Raw genomic sequence first — 15,628 nt, forward strand, 5'->3', positions numbered from 1 at the left:
TATTTAAGCCCTAACGCCTAGTTCCACCCACTACGACTGTGTCACATATCTAAAAATGTACAAGTCTCTTTGAAACTCAGGAATGGGTGGAGGCTGGAGGTGCAAGAAAGGGCCTAGATTGCCTTGAAAAGACTGTGGGTAGAAATATGGACATTAAAGGCAATTCTGGTGAGAGATCAGAAAGAAAGAGAACTGGAGAGAAAGCCTTCCATCTTCTTGAGATTAAATAAATAATTTTAAATAGAATATTGGTAAGAGTATGAATATTAGAGGTGCTTCTTGATGAGGTCTCAGATGGAAATGAATAATGTTATTGGACAATTGAAGAAAGCTTTGATTCTTGTTACAAAGTGGCAAAGAACTTGGCTGAACTGGGGTCTAGTGTTTTGTGGAAGGTAGAGTTTGTGAGTAAAGAAATTGGATATTTAACTGATGAGATTCCTAAGCAAATTGTGAAGAAGTAGCTTGGTTTCTTCTTAGTGCTTATAGTAAAATGCAAGAGGAGAGAGATAAACAGAAGAATAACAATCTGTAATCATAAAACGTATCAAGGATCAAGAAGACATACCCTAAGGTGACTCCCAATGAGCCACACCCTAGTATAATCCCCTCATCTTGAGTGCAGACAGAACTTGTCATTTGTTTCTGACAAAGAGAATATGGTGAAGGCAAAAGGTTATAGATGTAATTAGGGTTTCTAATCAATTGATTTTGAGTTCAGCAAAAGGAAAAGAACACTGGGTAGGCCTGACTTAATTAGTGAAAGGCTTTATAAAAGATATTCTCCTACTAACTTTTAAGAAGTAAGTTGCCATGTTGACAGAGGGCCATGTGGTAGAACCTGAGGGTGATTACTAGGAGCTGAGAGCAACCCTGGGTCAATAGGCAGCATGAAAACAGAGAGCTTCATCCTCAAAGCACAGGAGCTAAATTTGGCCAAGAATTGGCTTGGGAGAAGACCCTGTAGGGGAGGAAGACATTTCCTCTACCCTCTCTGAGTTCATCTGGCTGGAGAACGAATTAAATTCACATGAGATGGAATAGCAGGAGAAAATTAAACAAAGTTTTATAACATGTATACATGGGAGGCTCAGGCAAGCTGAGCAACTTGCCAAAATGGCTGAAGCCCCCACCTTAAATATCATATCCAGAAAGGAAGCTGTTTGGGGTGGGGGGAGTCAGGTACAGGAGGTTACCAGAAACAGGAATAAGATTATTATGCATATTTAAGTCCTTGCCTTTCCCATTGATTAAGAGTTTCTAGAGAGAAGGTCATCCCTGTTCTTCTTCCTGGTACAGAGAGGGAGGCACCTTTACAGATAGAGATTTACCTTACAAAGGTAAATGTCTCCTAACAAAGGGCAAGCAAGTTCCACCCCTGAGGGCCTCCTTCCCCGGCCCAGTTTATCAAAAACAACAAGCCCAATAATCCTCATGCCAAAGAGACATATCTTGGCATGGCCAAGACCAGTCCCCCACAACCCCAACCTCCATATCTGACCATGGCCCCCACAACGTTTGAATTCAACCTTGGGGGACCCTGAACAGAGAATCTAGTTATTCATGTCAGATATGTGACCTATCTACACTGTCCAGATAATGGATAAGTGAGGATTTAAGTTGCTACATTTGTGATAATTTGTTATACAGCAATGCAAAACTAACACAGTTATGAAAATTATGGACACATCATGGAACGAATCCAGTCTGGAGGAGAATAAATTTTCAAGATTATTAAAATGTATATGTGTGATTCTGGAGGGTAGGTTTCTTAAAAGGAATGTTATTTGGAAAACTAGCACAATTGAATGATGTCTGAAGACAGATGGTGTAGCAATAACAGTTTTGTCAGAGAAGAAGAGTCACTAGGAGTGAGTTAGATTTAGGGATTTATTATAGGGATTAGAACATGTACAATTGTGGGAACTGGTTACAGTAGACATTGGGTTGTTTATCTTTGCATCTGGATTTGTATTGAGACTATATAAAGAATCTTAAATGTAACAGTAAGCCAAACAACACAATTTAAAATAGGAAAAATGCATAGAAATGAAAAAAACTCAACAAAATTTGTGTGAGGCAGTTAACTGAAGAGAGAAAAATGTGTATGCTAAATGCTTATACTAGACAAAGAGGAAAGTCTCGTATAAATTATGTTTCTACCTCAAGAAACCAGAAAAAGAAGAGAAAACTAAACCAAAGCAAACAAAAGGAAGGAAATAATAAAATAAGAGTAGAAATCTTTTAAATTGAAAACAGAAAACAATAGATAAGACAAAAAAATGTGACTCTTTGAAATGTTCAATTGTAATTGATAAACTTCTGCCAAGACAGAGAAAAATTAAAAGAGAAAAGAGACAATTTATCAATAGTAGGAATAAAATAGAGAATATTACAACATATCCTTCAGCTATTCAAAGGATAATGATATAATACTATAAACAGCTCTATACACATATATGTGGCAGCTAGGATGAAATGGATCAATTCCTGTTATATATACATTGAATTTCATTAAGTATGAGGTAAATAATCTGAATAGTTCTATAACTATTAAAGAAATTTAATTTTACCAAGTGGTTAAAGAATTAGTATCAATTCTACACAGTTTCTTCCAGAAAATATAAGAGGAAAGAATAATTTCTAATTAATTTTATGGGGCCAATATTACCCTACTACCATATCCAGATAAAGACTGTATACACACAGAAGAAAATTGCACAGGAATATCTCTCAAAAACTTAAACACAAAAATTCTCAACAAATTATTAACAAATGCAATTTATCAGTTCAAAAAATAATTATACCCCAGAACCAATTAGGTTGTATTCAGCCTTAGGGGACCCTGGGCAGAGAACCTAGTTACTTCATGCCAGACATGGTGTTCATTGAATACATAGGTATTCAAGCATTGTCCAGTATTTGAAAACCTACCAACATAATTCTCCATACTACCAGGCTAAAAATAAAAACACATGAACATATGAATTGATGCAGAAAAAGCATAATTTTATCACTGATTCATGTTAAAAACTGTCAGCAAACTAGAAGTAGAAGCTGATTTCCTCACCTTGATAAAGAACATCTGCACAAACATATAGCTAACTTCATGCTTAATGGTTCACCATTAAGAATGAATGCTTTCCCCCCTGACGTCAAGAATCAAGCAAGGACCTCAATCAGCATAGTACTGAAATTAATAGCCAAGGTGACAGGGCAAGAGAAGGAAAATTGCACAGAGATTGATAAGGAAGAAACAAAACAGTCCCTATTAACAGATGACATGTTTGTGTACATATAAGATCTCAAGAAATCTTCCAAAAAATAAAAGTTAGAATTAACAAGTGAATTCAAAAAATTTGCAGATCAACATAAAACAACATGCAAAATCATTCTTGTTTCTCTATACTAGCAATGAACATGTGGAAAATTAAATTAAAAAGACAATACCATTTATAATAGCTCCAAAAATGAAATACATACATATAAATCTAACTAAACATGTGCAAGAGTTGTATGCTACAAAACACTGATAAAGGAAATTATACAAGACTTGTAGAAATGGATTAGAGGATCATGGATTGAAAGGTGAACATGGTAACATAGTTAATTCTCTCCAAATTGATCTATAGATTTAACATAATTTCTTTCAAAACACTTACAAACTATTTTTTCCAGATATACACATGCTTTCTCTAAAGTGTATATGGACAAGCAAAGGAAATAAAGTAGCTAGATAATTTTTGAAAAGAAAAATAAATGGGGCAGAATCATTCTACCTGGTAGTAAGACTTACCATAGCTACCTTAGTCAACACTGTATGGTATTGGTGAATAGATAGACACATAGATCAACAGAGCAAAATCTTGGAAATAGACCCACACAAACATACCCACTGATTTTTGATATATATACAAATGTAATTCAATAGAAGAAGTATAGTCTTTTCAATAAATAGTGATGGAGCAATTGGACACCAATAGGCAAAAAAAAGAGAAAAGTTCCTGGCAAGCTAAGATTCACACCTTATACAAAAAGTAACTCAACATGAAAATGATTTCAAATGAAAACTCTAAACTATAAAATTATTAGAAAAAACATAAAAGAAAGATTTAGCACTTCAGGCAAGGTGGAAAATTCTTAGACGTGACACCAAAAGCATAATCATCAAAAGAAAAGAAGTTGATAGAGCACACTTATCAAAATTAAAAATTTTGTCCCGAGAAAAAGACAATGTTAATAGGATGAAAAGACAAGCTACATACCGGAAGAAAATATTTTCAAACTACTTATCTGACAAAAGACATACCTTATACTACATAAATATCTCCCAATCCTCAACAGTAAAAAAAAGTCAAAAGATCTAATTAGAAAACAAACAAAAGATATGAACAGACACATTACTTAAGAGGATATACAGATGGCAGATAAGCACATTGCTATTAGAGGAATCCACACTGAAACCACAATGAGATATCACTACATTAGATTGGCTTTCAAAAAATAGTTATAAATATTTTCAGGTTTTGTACTCCAGTCTTTAATCCATTTTGAACTAATTTTTGTGTATCGTGTAAGATAATGGTCTACTTTCATTCTTTTGCTCGTGGCTGTCCAGTTTTCCCAACATCATTTATTGAAGAGACTTTCCTTTCTCCATTGTGTGTTCTTGGCTCCTTAGTTGAAGGTTAGCTGCCCATAGATGTGCGGTTTTCTTTCTGGGCTCTGGATTCTGTTCCATTGATCTGTGTGTCTGTTTTTGTGCCAGTACCATGGTGTTTTGATTACTATAGCATCGTAGTATATTTTGAATTCAGGGAGTGTGATACCTCCAGCTTTGTTCTTTTTTCTCAGGATTGCTTTGGCTATTCAGGGTCTTTTGCTATTCCATATAAATTTTAGCACTCTTTGTTCTATTTCTGTAAAGAATATCATTGGGATTCTAATTGGGATTACATTGAAACTGTAGATTACTTTAGGTAATATGGACATTTTAACTATGTTTGTTTTTCCAATCCCTGACCATGGAATATCTTTCTATTTCTTCACGTATTCTTTGATTTCTTTTAGTGATGTCTTACAGCTTTCAGGGGAATGTGAAATGAGTAAAGGAGCACATATGTACGGTAATGGATAAAAACTAGACTATTGATAGTGAACACTATGTAGTCTATACAGAAACTGAAATATAATAATGTACACCTAAAATTTATGCAATGTTATAAGCCAATATGACCTCAATAAAATAATTTTAAAAAATAGTGATAAATGCTGGCAAAGTTGTAGAGAAATGGAAATCTCTTATACATTGCTGGTTGGAATGTAAAAGTGACTTTGGAAAATAGTTTAGGAGGTTCTTTTTTTTTTTCAAATAAAACAGAACATGCACGTACTGTATAACCAGCAATCACACTTTTTGATATTTATCCTAGAGAAATGAAAACTATGTTCACACAAAAACCAAAACACAAAAATGTTCATAGCAGCTATTCACACAAACCCAATATCCTTCAACAAGTGAAGGGATAAAAAGTACTATTATGCATTCACAGATTTGAATAATACTTAGCAATAAAATGGAACAAAATATTAATCCATTCAATAAATTGGATGGACATTATGTTTAGTGAAATAAAGCTAATCTCAAAAAGTTACATGTAATAAGATTCCATTCATACAAAATTTTTAAAAAGTGACAGAACTATAGAGATAAACACACTATTGCTTGCTAGGATATAGAGACAGGAAGGAGTGGAAGCAATTATAGAGGAGTAACATGTGGAAATTCCACTGTGGTGAGGGGACAGCTCTGTGACTTGGTTTTTTGGTGTTTACTCAAGTCTATACATGGAATCAAATGTACAGGACTACACAGATGTGCAGAAATATTTGCATGTAAAACCTGGTGAAAAGTAAATGAGGTCTGTAATCTCATTAATAGTATTCTACCAATGTCAATTTCCTGGTTTTGATATTCTACTACAGCTATACAAGATGTCACTACTGGGGAGAAGTTGGGCGAAGGGTTCATAAGACTGTATGTTTTTGCCATTCCCTGTGAGTCTACTGTGGTTATACAGAATACTCTATTCTTAGAATATACATCAGAAAGTATGCAGAAATTAGGTGATACAATATCTGAGAAGAGAGAAAAAATTAATTAGCAGAATGTCATTGAAAGGTAAATGGATGCGCATTGTAAAATTTTTGGTAACTTTTCTGAGTATTGAAGCTTACAGAAATTAAATTAAAAATCTGGACAAGCAACTTTTTGAGACAAAAGTGACAAAGCACGAATTGAAGTATGATAAATATTATGTATACATCATCTCATTTCCCTTTTCAAATTCCATCATTTGGTATTAAAACTGAAGGAAAGAAAAACCCCTGTGTAAAACGTCTTTTCATAAATATAGCCACAATTTCTCTAGACTAAAATTTAACAAGCTCCTCCATGGACTAAATATGGTTTGTAAATAACGTTTTATTAGAAGACAGCCACATCCATTCTTTAGGTATTGTCTATAGTTTCTTTCTCCTACAATGGCTGACTTGAATGTTTGTGACATGCAACTACTTGGCCTGCAAAGTCTAAAATATTTACTATGCTCTGTCTGCAAAGGGACACTTAGTAAATATCTTCCATGTTGTGGGCCACATGGGCACTCTTACAACTGCAGTCTGCCATTTTAGTGTGAAGGCAGCCATAGAGCAAATATAAATAAGTGTGGCTGTGTGATGATAAACTTTTATATACAAAACCAGGCAACCAGCCCCTGAGTTCCAGTTTCAAGATGTGTTCTTAAGTATCTCTTCCTTTGTAATCCCTTTCTGACCCATTATCCTGATGTAGTTAGATGCCAGAGCATACTTGAGACACATTTACCTCAACTACTAGCACATAATAAAAAAATCCAGTTTCCTCACCTTTCTTCCCCTCTTGTTTTTGAGCTTGGTGAGGACAAGGCTAACTTATTATTTATTACTCAACTGTCAACACCTAGAATTCAATTTTAGCTATAGGAGATATTAAAATTTGAACTAATGAATAAAAAAATAAGTGAGTGATTGTAATATTCTTTATTAAGTTGGGCATAAAATTTAACGACTAAAATCTTGTTTTTCAACATATCAAACTAAAAAGTTGGAAAAAATATCTGAAGGTTGGCATGATGGGGGCGGTGGTATATAAAATGTTTAAATAATCCAATCTGCTGTTATTTAGAACTATTTAATAAGTTGACTTCCTGAAGCCTAGAGATAGTCTATCTAGGTAAATCTATGCAACACAGTCACCAGAATATTAGAGCCACAGATGCTTCTTCCTCTTCAAAACTTGTGCTTTTGTTATGTGATAAAGGTTTTGGATGGATCACATGTGTAACTACATATAAGGGGAGTAGGGAGAAAAATGAGCAGATCCTAGAAACGTTTATTCTAATTAGTTTTGTAAGTTGATATTGTTAGAAATTTTCTATAGCCTTCAGTGGTCTAAAACATCATTTAATCTGCCAGAAGGAAGGACAATAATATTTAAAATAAGTGCTTTATTAAGAAGACATTAAGAAACATCTATCCTTAAAGATGTAAAATGTAAGAACAACCCCAAGTGGCTCACCATTTTTGATAAAGTGTTTCATTGGACAGTTTGTTTTTGGTTTTTAGAAAGATTGGCCCTGAGCTAACATCTGTTGCCAATCTTCCCCTTTTTGCTTGAGGAAGATAGTCACTGAGCTAACATCTGTGCCAATTCCTCTATTTTATGTGGCATACCATGAAAGGATGGCCTGAGGAGTGGTGCTAGGTCCACACCAGGGATGCGAATGTGTGAACCCTGGGCCGTGGAAGAGGAGTGTGCAAACTTAACTACTACACCACCAGGCCAGCCTTCACAGGACATATTTTTAAAATGTGCTTGCGAGGTAAAATGTAGACATTTTCAAGCTAAGGTTAATTTTGTGCAGTTCCATTTCCTGATGTCCCCTTTCTAATTGTATTATATTCATAAGTAATGAAATAGTGATTTGATTTAATGTGCATAACTGAGAATAATATACCCAGTATTCTGGGTTGACCAAGAAGTATCAGAGGGACTTGCTAAAACTTAGCTTGGAAGAGATGTCCTAGGGTGCTCATGACATCTATTAATTTATACTTCTTCATGCAACATGAATTGTGGAAACGAAAGAATTGCAAAAATAAAAACAAGTTCTTGTGATCTCAAAGAGCCTGTTTAGCTGCACTTGTTAAGGATCATCCAATTCCTCAAGTTGTTAGTCAGCCAACAATCATTAACACAGGTGCAATTGTCATGTTCCTACAGCTTGAGTTCACTTAATTTTTACTTTCTAAATTTATTTTCCCATTTGAAAATGAAGAACTATCCTCTCCTTGGGTGTAACTCTCCCTAGTGTCCTGCACAGGGTCTGACCAATAAACCAGATATGCTACCTTACACAGTCTTTCCTGCTGAAGGGAGATGGGGGTACTATAGACAATCAGACCAGAGCAGCTTCCAGGGCAGATGCGACTCAGCACGTCCACTGCAGGCAGCACACGTGCCAACCATGTATGTAAACATTGTATGTAACCTGTCTATGTAAACATCTTATGTAACCTGCATAAAGTAAACATAGTTTTCTGACTGTCTGCCGCTTTTGTCTAGTAGCCCTATAAAAGTGGCCACAAGGGGAGTTGTTGGGCATGCTCCCCCTCACTGTCTATCGGCCAGAGTGAATAAAGAGTATGTCTGTTTTGCCATCAGCTGCTCGTGCCTTCTTCCAGTTCCCTGAGACCTGTGGTCTGGTCCTTGGTTGTTTCTCTCTAGCTTACACCTGGTAATTCACCTTTACAAACCTATATTTTTAAAAAAATCAACTCTGCTTCTCATTTCAGTTTTTGGAACTATGTATTTTAAAGATAGTATGGTGTGGTTTCGTTGAAATAAAAATGGGTTTTATTTGGCAGAACTGAACTCAAACCCATGGCCCATTATCCACAAATTGTAAGTTGGTGAGCAAGGTGCTAAACAGCATTGAGTCTGGTTCCATCACCTGCAGTGTAGAAAAGAATACTTTCTTACCTCTTTGCAGGGCTATATTAAAGCTGAAGTGAGACAACAATATGAAAGAGATTTATAAATAGCAATGCTATATAAGAACACAATATTTTTGATTAATTAATGTATTAGGTATCCTGGTTTTCTCCCAAGCTGATTTTCCCTGGATTTAGGCATATCTGAACCTAACAAGAAAATTGGTGAATCCAAATGAACCAGAGGATCCTGGGCATATCTTTTCCATGAAAACTCTTGGCCAATACTTTCCAGAAGGAATAAAATACTAAAGTCATAAAATAAGTTTAAGATAAAAAGGGCCAGGGGCAAAAGTGTGGATGAAAACACAAAACTGTATCTGTTAAATAGATTGGCCTCTGCTCCACCTCCGGCCGTGAGGGTGAGGGGGTTGGCCAATAAAACAGTCAGTAAAAACATAAAGAGCTTTCCCCTGAACTGTCTAGGATGTTGAGAAGAAAATCTTTCAAAAGCATTCACACCAAATGCTTTGAGGAGGACAGATGGCAAATCCTAGGCATAGACATCAGTTGTTTTCAGCCCTAGCCTAGGTCCACAGGTGTGAGTGGTATCACCCAGAGAGCAATCAAGTGTCGGCACAAGTTGAACTGAGAGCAACAGTCCAGCCCACGTTCACTTACAGCAGAGAGTACAGGCAAGAGTCCCAAAGAGAAGGGCTGCTCCTTGGGGTTCCATTGTTCTCTGCAAAAGAGCACCAGGTGGGGGTCAGATGACATGTAATACAGACTCGCGTCATCTTACTGCTGAGGGAGCACCCAACAAAAGACCCCTGCCTTTTTATGGGTGAGGGACCAGGAGGAAGAGCTGGTGGTGAACAAATGCTGAATCAGAGTGGAGAAAAGTGCCTCATCTGAGGCGCCCCAATAAAGTGGTCTCCAGATGGATACCCTTTGCTTGAGATGCAGACATGCATCTGAGAAGAGCAGGTCCAGGTGAGCCTGACTTCAACTTACTCAGAAAACTGTGTTAGATCCACTTAGTACCCCAAGGCTGTGGCAGGGACTTCAGCTTCTTCCCCTGAGGCCTGCCAGACAAAGCCTTATAATTGCCTATGGTTAGGTCTGAAATATCACACTCAGGATTTCGGCCTGGGGGCAATTGTCTCATCACTCCTAAGTGAAGAGAACCTGGGCATCCGCTCCCTCAGGAAAGACATAGTCTTCTGGACGGTGAGTATGGGCAGTATTTCTACTGATCTGGCAGACGCCACTGGTAAGGAGCTTGAAACTTCTGACATTAGCACTTGCTTTGTGGAGACATTGCCAGACACATCTCAAGTGAGGGAGCAGGATCAAGATCATTGTCTCACAGTAGGCATATATAGGCCTTGCTGGGGTCACTGGGAATCATCTAGCATGAATTCAACTGAGGCTGGAATTCAGACAAAACTGGTTAAAAGAAACAGCATTAACATATGTACCATGGTACTCAAGATCATGGGATTGGGGCTTGGATGTGGATTCATGGAGCATCTTTGTTAAGTTATGATCTGGGTAACCACTGGGGACTGAGTCAATCCTTTCAAGCTTCGGTTTCTGAGTTTTCAAGGTAGGATAATGACAGTATCCACTATGTAGGGCTGTTTGTTGTAAGGAGTAAAATAATATTTCATGTGCTTCAGGAGTGAAAAGGAAATCAAGATATTCTCAGATGAAGGAAAACTAAGAGAATTTGTTACCAGTGGACTTACCCCAAAATACCACTTCATGCAAGTTACCCACCTTGTGTCTGGCACATAATAACAACTCAATACGTTTCAGATATTAGATTGTGATCTCATTTTACCCCCGAATATACGTAATCTCAGAAAAATGTTTCTCACATTTATGTGTATTTGTGATTCCTTTAAAAATTTTCTGCTTAAAACCTTTAGTCCTTTGCAATATATTCCTAAAATTAATTTGTGACAACAATAAAACCTTCTCTGTTCTCAATTTCCTCAATAATCAATGAAAAGTTTAAAATAGACATTCTCCATTTTCCCTGCCAGAGCATATTCTATGATTCCATCAAAATAGACTGCACTTTCAATAGTTTTTCCATCCCTTTCTTCAATATTTAATCACTAATCTCATATCGACCAAGTGACAACCATTTATTTATCACACGTCTATACATATTTACTAGCTCTAAGACAGGAGGTGAGGATGGAGAGAAAGAAAAAGTAATGAAGTCAGGCTGCATTTATATGCTAGCACTCATCATGAGAGACCAAGATTTCATTAGACAAATGAGAGAATGTTGTTACAGATGTTACAGTAGAATATGATGTTGTGAAAATAGAGATTTGCAACTGGAAAGATTAAAGAGTATTTCTTTGAAGTCTGTGAGGGAATGAAGACCAGGGAGGAGAAAAATCAATTATTTAATAAATATAATTGCACACTCTCCATGTGCTTTTCATTCATCGAAACTTGAAAATGGAAGATCCTTTCACACAGATTCTCTTGAAAAAGAACAGAGGTTATTTAGCATAAACCTTGGACCAAGTTGCATCAAGATGTAAAAGAGGTAAACAACATGCATAATGAAGTAGATGCAGGAGTATGTAGAGTGAAGACACAAACTGGAAAGAATTTGTATTTTTTTTGGACAGAGGGGTGTAGTGCAATGTGCAGAGGATTAAGGCAAATCTTAAATGGAGATGGCCTCTGCCACTTTCCTAGCTCTATAACCTTAAGCTTCATTTTGTTGATCTATAAAGTCATCATCATCACAGTATATACCTTAACTACTCTTGCGACTGTTTAACAATCTAACCAATACAAAGGGTCTGCAATCAATAGTAGGCATCAGTTAAATATCACCTTTACATCCCTGACTCTTAAACATTTCTACCTCAATCACTGATGACTTTTCCAGGAAGGGTTTCTCAAACTTTTCTTTCTTGGTTTACTCACCCACTTCAATCCCCCATATGTGTTGATCTGATAATGAACATTTGTCCTGTATATTAATTCTTGAGGATTGTTACCCATAGCTAAATTGCACATAATCAATTTTATTGGAAAGTGTTTTCTTCTAAGATGAGAGACCTTCAGATGGAAGTAAAATGTGAACAGGAACTCTTATGAGTGGTTAGTGAGAGGAGAAACATTGTCAGAACCGCACCTGAGTTTCCTGTCTTTTTTTTCTTTTGCTGTTTCTGTCTTTCCTCTTGTTTTGTTCATTACTTAGAAGTACAATCTAACGGTGGAAATAATGAATTGTAGAGTCAGAGTTCAATGATGTGATGGGATGACTCAAAGTTTGATTTTGTGTAATTCTTCCTTATTATGTGTTGGTCGTGGTGAGAGTATTTACACGATTGAAACTGGCAAAGGCCTGCACTAAAGGTCTTTTTTTTTTTTCTTGAGAGCTAGTTGTAGTCCTTTTGCATCACACCCGTGAGTTAGACAGACTTGTAGTTGAGTCCTGGCCACATACAAGCTGAATGAACTTCATCAAATTACTTATTTGTCTGTGAGTCTCAGCTTTTACATCTGTAGAAAGGGTAAAAGTAATAGCTATGCCATAGGATTATTTCCTTAAATGAGATAATCTCTGTAAAGTGTATGATACATTAGAAATTCTTAAATGTTAGGTATAATGATTATTACTCATATTAAAGTTTCTTAATTCCTCTGCTAAAGTTAGAGCTCAAGTGTGTCCAGTTTCTTTCTGCTGCCTAATAATTACCCCCCACTGCTTAGACAAAGGCTATAAAATACTGACAAAGTATGTTCTTCACTTCATTCTAAGGTATATAGGGCGAGAGCTCCCATTTATAATAAATGCTAACACCAATTTACTGGTCTCTTCTTCTGGTCTGCTCAATCTTGGAATCACCTGGGTTCAATAAAAACTAATTTACAGAAGAAAAGCAGGAAAGAGCAGAGAAGCCTCAGTATTTTAGTTTAGACATTGAAGCGTTCTACATGAGGCTTTCACTTTATGTCTGTGCTTCATTTTACCTCATATGTTTTACACAGAAATGCAGAAAGATTAGATATGTTTTTGTACCAATATAGACATATTTTTAAGTTTTTTATAAAGGGGAGACCTGTATGCATTGTGCAAACATCCTTTTACTCACAAGTTGAAATCCTACCAGGTAAAATCACCTTTAAAATTTAACACAAAAATCCCTGTTTTGTTTAGGTTTGGTGCCAGTTTTCATACCCGATTATTGCAAGTATTTACATAAAGCTCACAGGAATATTAAAAATGCAGACCAAACATTGGCAATTGTTTTATTGCATGATTTATCTTTGTTACACTATGAGAATAAATTCTGTGGTAACCTCTAGATTGTATGTTGTTGATTCATAAATGGCTTTCACACATATTCTAGTGTCTCTGCAGGATTTGACCCCTCTTTTGGACAATAAAAAAGGTTCTTCTCCACTGGTATGGGTTCAATAGTTCTATTGGTATGTGAGGTGAGAAAAAGTAATGAAAGCAGAAATTTTGCTGAGAATCCTGTATAAATGAGAGCAAATCTGGCTCCAAGGAAATGGGGAAAGGCATACAAGAGTAGTTCTTTCTTTTCTATTCTCAGAAGACTCCTATACTCTAGCAGATGGGACTATCGAGCTCATTTCCTTAAACATGGAAATGTAACTAAATTATAGTACATGGCATTTAAATGGAATATAATGCAAATACATCTGATTTGATAAGCTACATCAGTCCATCAGCCCATAACTGCATTATATCAGTTACAGTGACTTAGCTCTCTCCTTCAAGGGAAGGTGAAATATCACATTAGTGTTCCTCTATAATTATGCCATTGGTGACACGATGCTTCTCCCTGTGACAATCAGCTAAAGTTCTCAAGCATGAGATTTGATTACCATTGTTTTGGTATGGAAAACTAAAACGTAATTGTTGTAAAATTACCAGCATCCCTTGTTTAATGTTCAATAACAATCACATTTTCATATCAAAAGCACCAGAAGGTGCTTTATTGAATATTGACATCAAAGTCAGAGCAATATAAGAAACTTAAAAATGAAAAGAAATCTTCATAGACATGTTTCTACTTTTCAGAAAATGAGAATTTAACAGTATGCTTTTATAACTGTATGCATATGTAATTTGTGTTTTTCTAATTAGGATAGAGAAACTCTTAGAAGAGATATGCAAAATAACCCTGCCCCTTACTTCTCACTTCTCTAGTTCTTGCAAAGAGACGAGACAAATTTTTCATGTGATGATTTTGAGGGTATACAAATCCTCATTATTTATTACATAGTATCCTCTTTGATAGCGTTTATTATCAAGTTTATTTCTGCTTTATTAAGTATACTGATATCCAGCTTCTCAATGAAGGAATGTCAGAATAAAAAAGATTCCGAGAAGGGAGAATCTTTTGGCTTATCTTGAATAATGAAATGTTCTTCAATTACACATGATAGAGAGGCAAGAGTGTAAAAAAAGACATAAAGTTCAAAACAGCATGCCCCATTGCTTTTATAATCATGCCTCCAACTTCCCTTACTGCTCCGCTATCTAGATTGATGGCATACACATCTTTCTAAAACTTAGCATAGAAACTTCAGAATATATTTCAATCCTCCAGTTTTTGTTTTTTCACATTTAATCAGTCACAAAATGCCTCAACTCCACTTCAGAACTGAATCCCAATGTTTATTTTTCTTTTATATTCCCATACTTACTGCCACCATCAGCCCTTTCCATTTGTGATCTCCATTCTTTGCATTTTCTAATCCATCCTACACATGGCTATGAGAAATCTCCTTCTAAAACGCAACATTGAATCTTTCACCCTCCTGCTAAGAAATATCTGATATTTCCTCATTTTCTAAACTATAAAGTTTACAATCTTGAACATTACATTCAAGGTTCTTCAGATTCTTGTCACAAATGATAGTTAAGCCCACTGTTCAAATATAACTTAGACACAATAGACTATATCCAATTCCCACATCCATACTGAAATTCCAGTCTCTACATTTTTTATTTCCTTTATCTCTTCAACAAAACTTAATTCACCCTCCCTCAATGAAGATTTCATCAGGTGTTTCTTCTTCCATGGAGCCATTATTTACTAATGAAATGGAATTAGCCAATAGTTAAATTTTCATAATATTGATTTTATAACTCATTTTACCCATAAAACCTTATAGTATGCACTAATTTATAAATTACACAGATAAGTTTACTAGTCATTCAGATAGTGTTTTTTCCTTGTATTCCTTGCAGTGTTCCACACAATGCCTTGCTCATAACCTGAACCTAAACAAAAGGAGAAACAACTGATGAAGAAAGAAAATGTTACTTTGCATGTCACTTTAAAAAAAATTCTTTGTGGATAAAAAAATTCTTTGTGGATACATTCAAGAAAGGAACCATATATCAATCTATAGAACAACATTTCTCAACCTTTGGCTTCTGAATTCCTTAGAATTACCATGGGACGCTGCTACACTTGCGGATTACAGGGTCCTCAAGATTTGCTAATTAAACATAGAGGCCAGCACACAGTATTTTCACATGCTCCCTTTTCGATTCTCCTACATGCTAAAGCTG

The sequence above is a fragment of the Equus przewalskii genome, chromosome 4 (genome assembly GCF_037783145.1).
Source record: "Equus przewalskii isolate Varuska chromosome 4, EquPr2, whole genome shotgun sequence".
Lineage (NCBI taxonomy): Eukaryota > Metazoa > Chordata > Mammalia > Perissodactyla > Equidae > Equus > Equus przewalskii.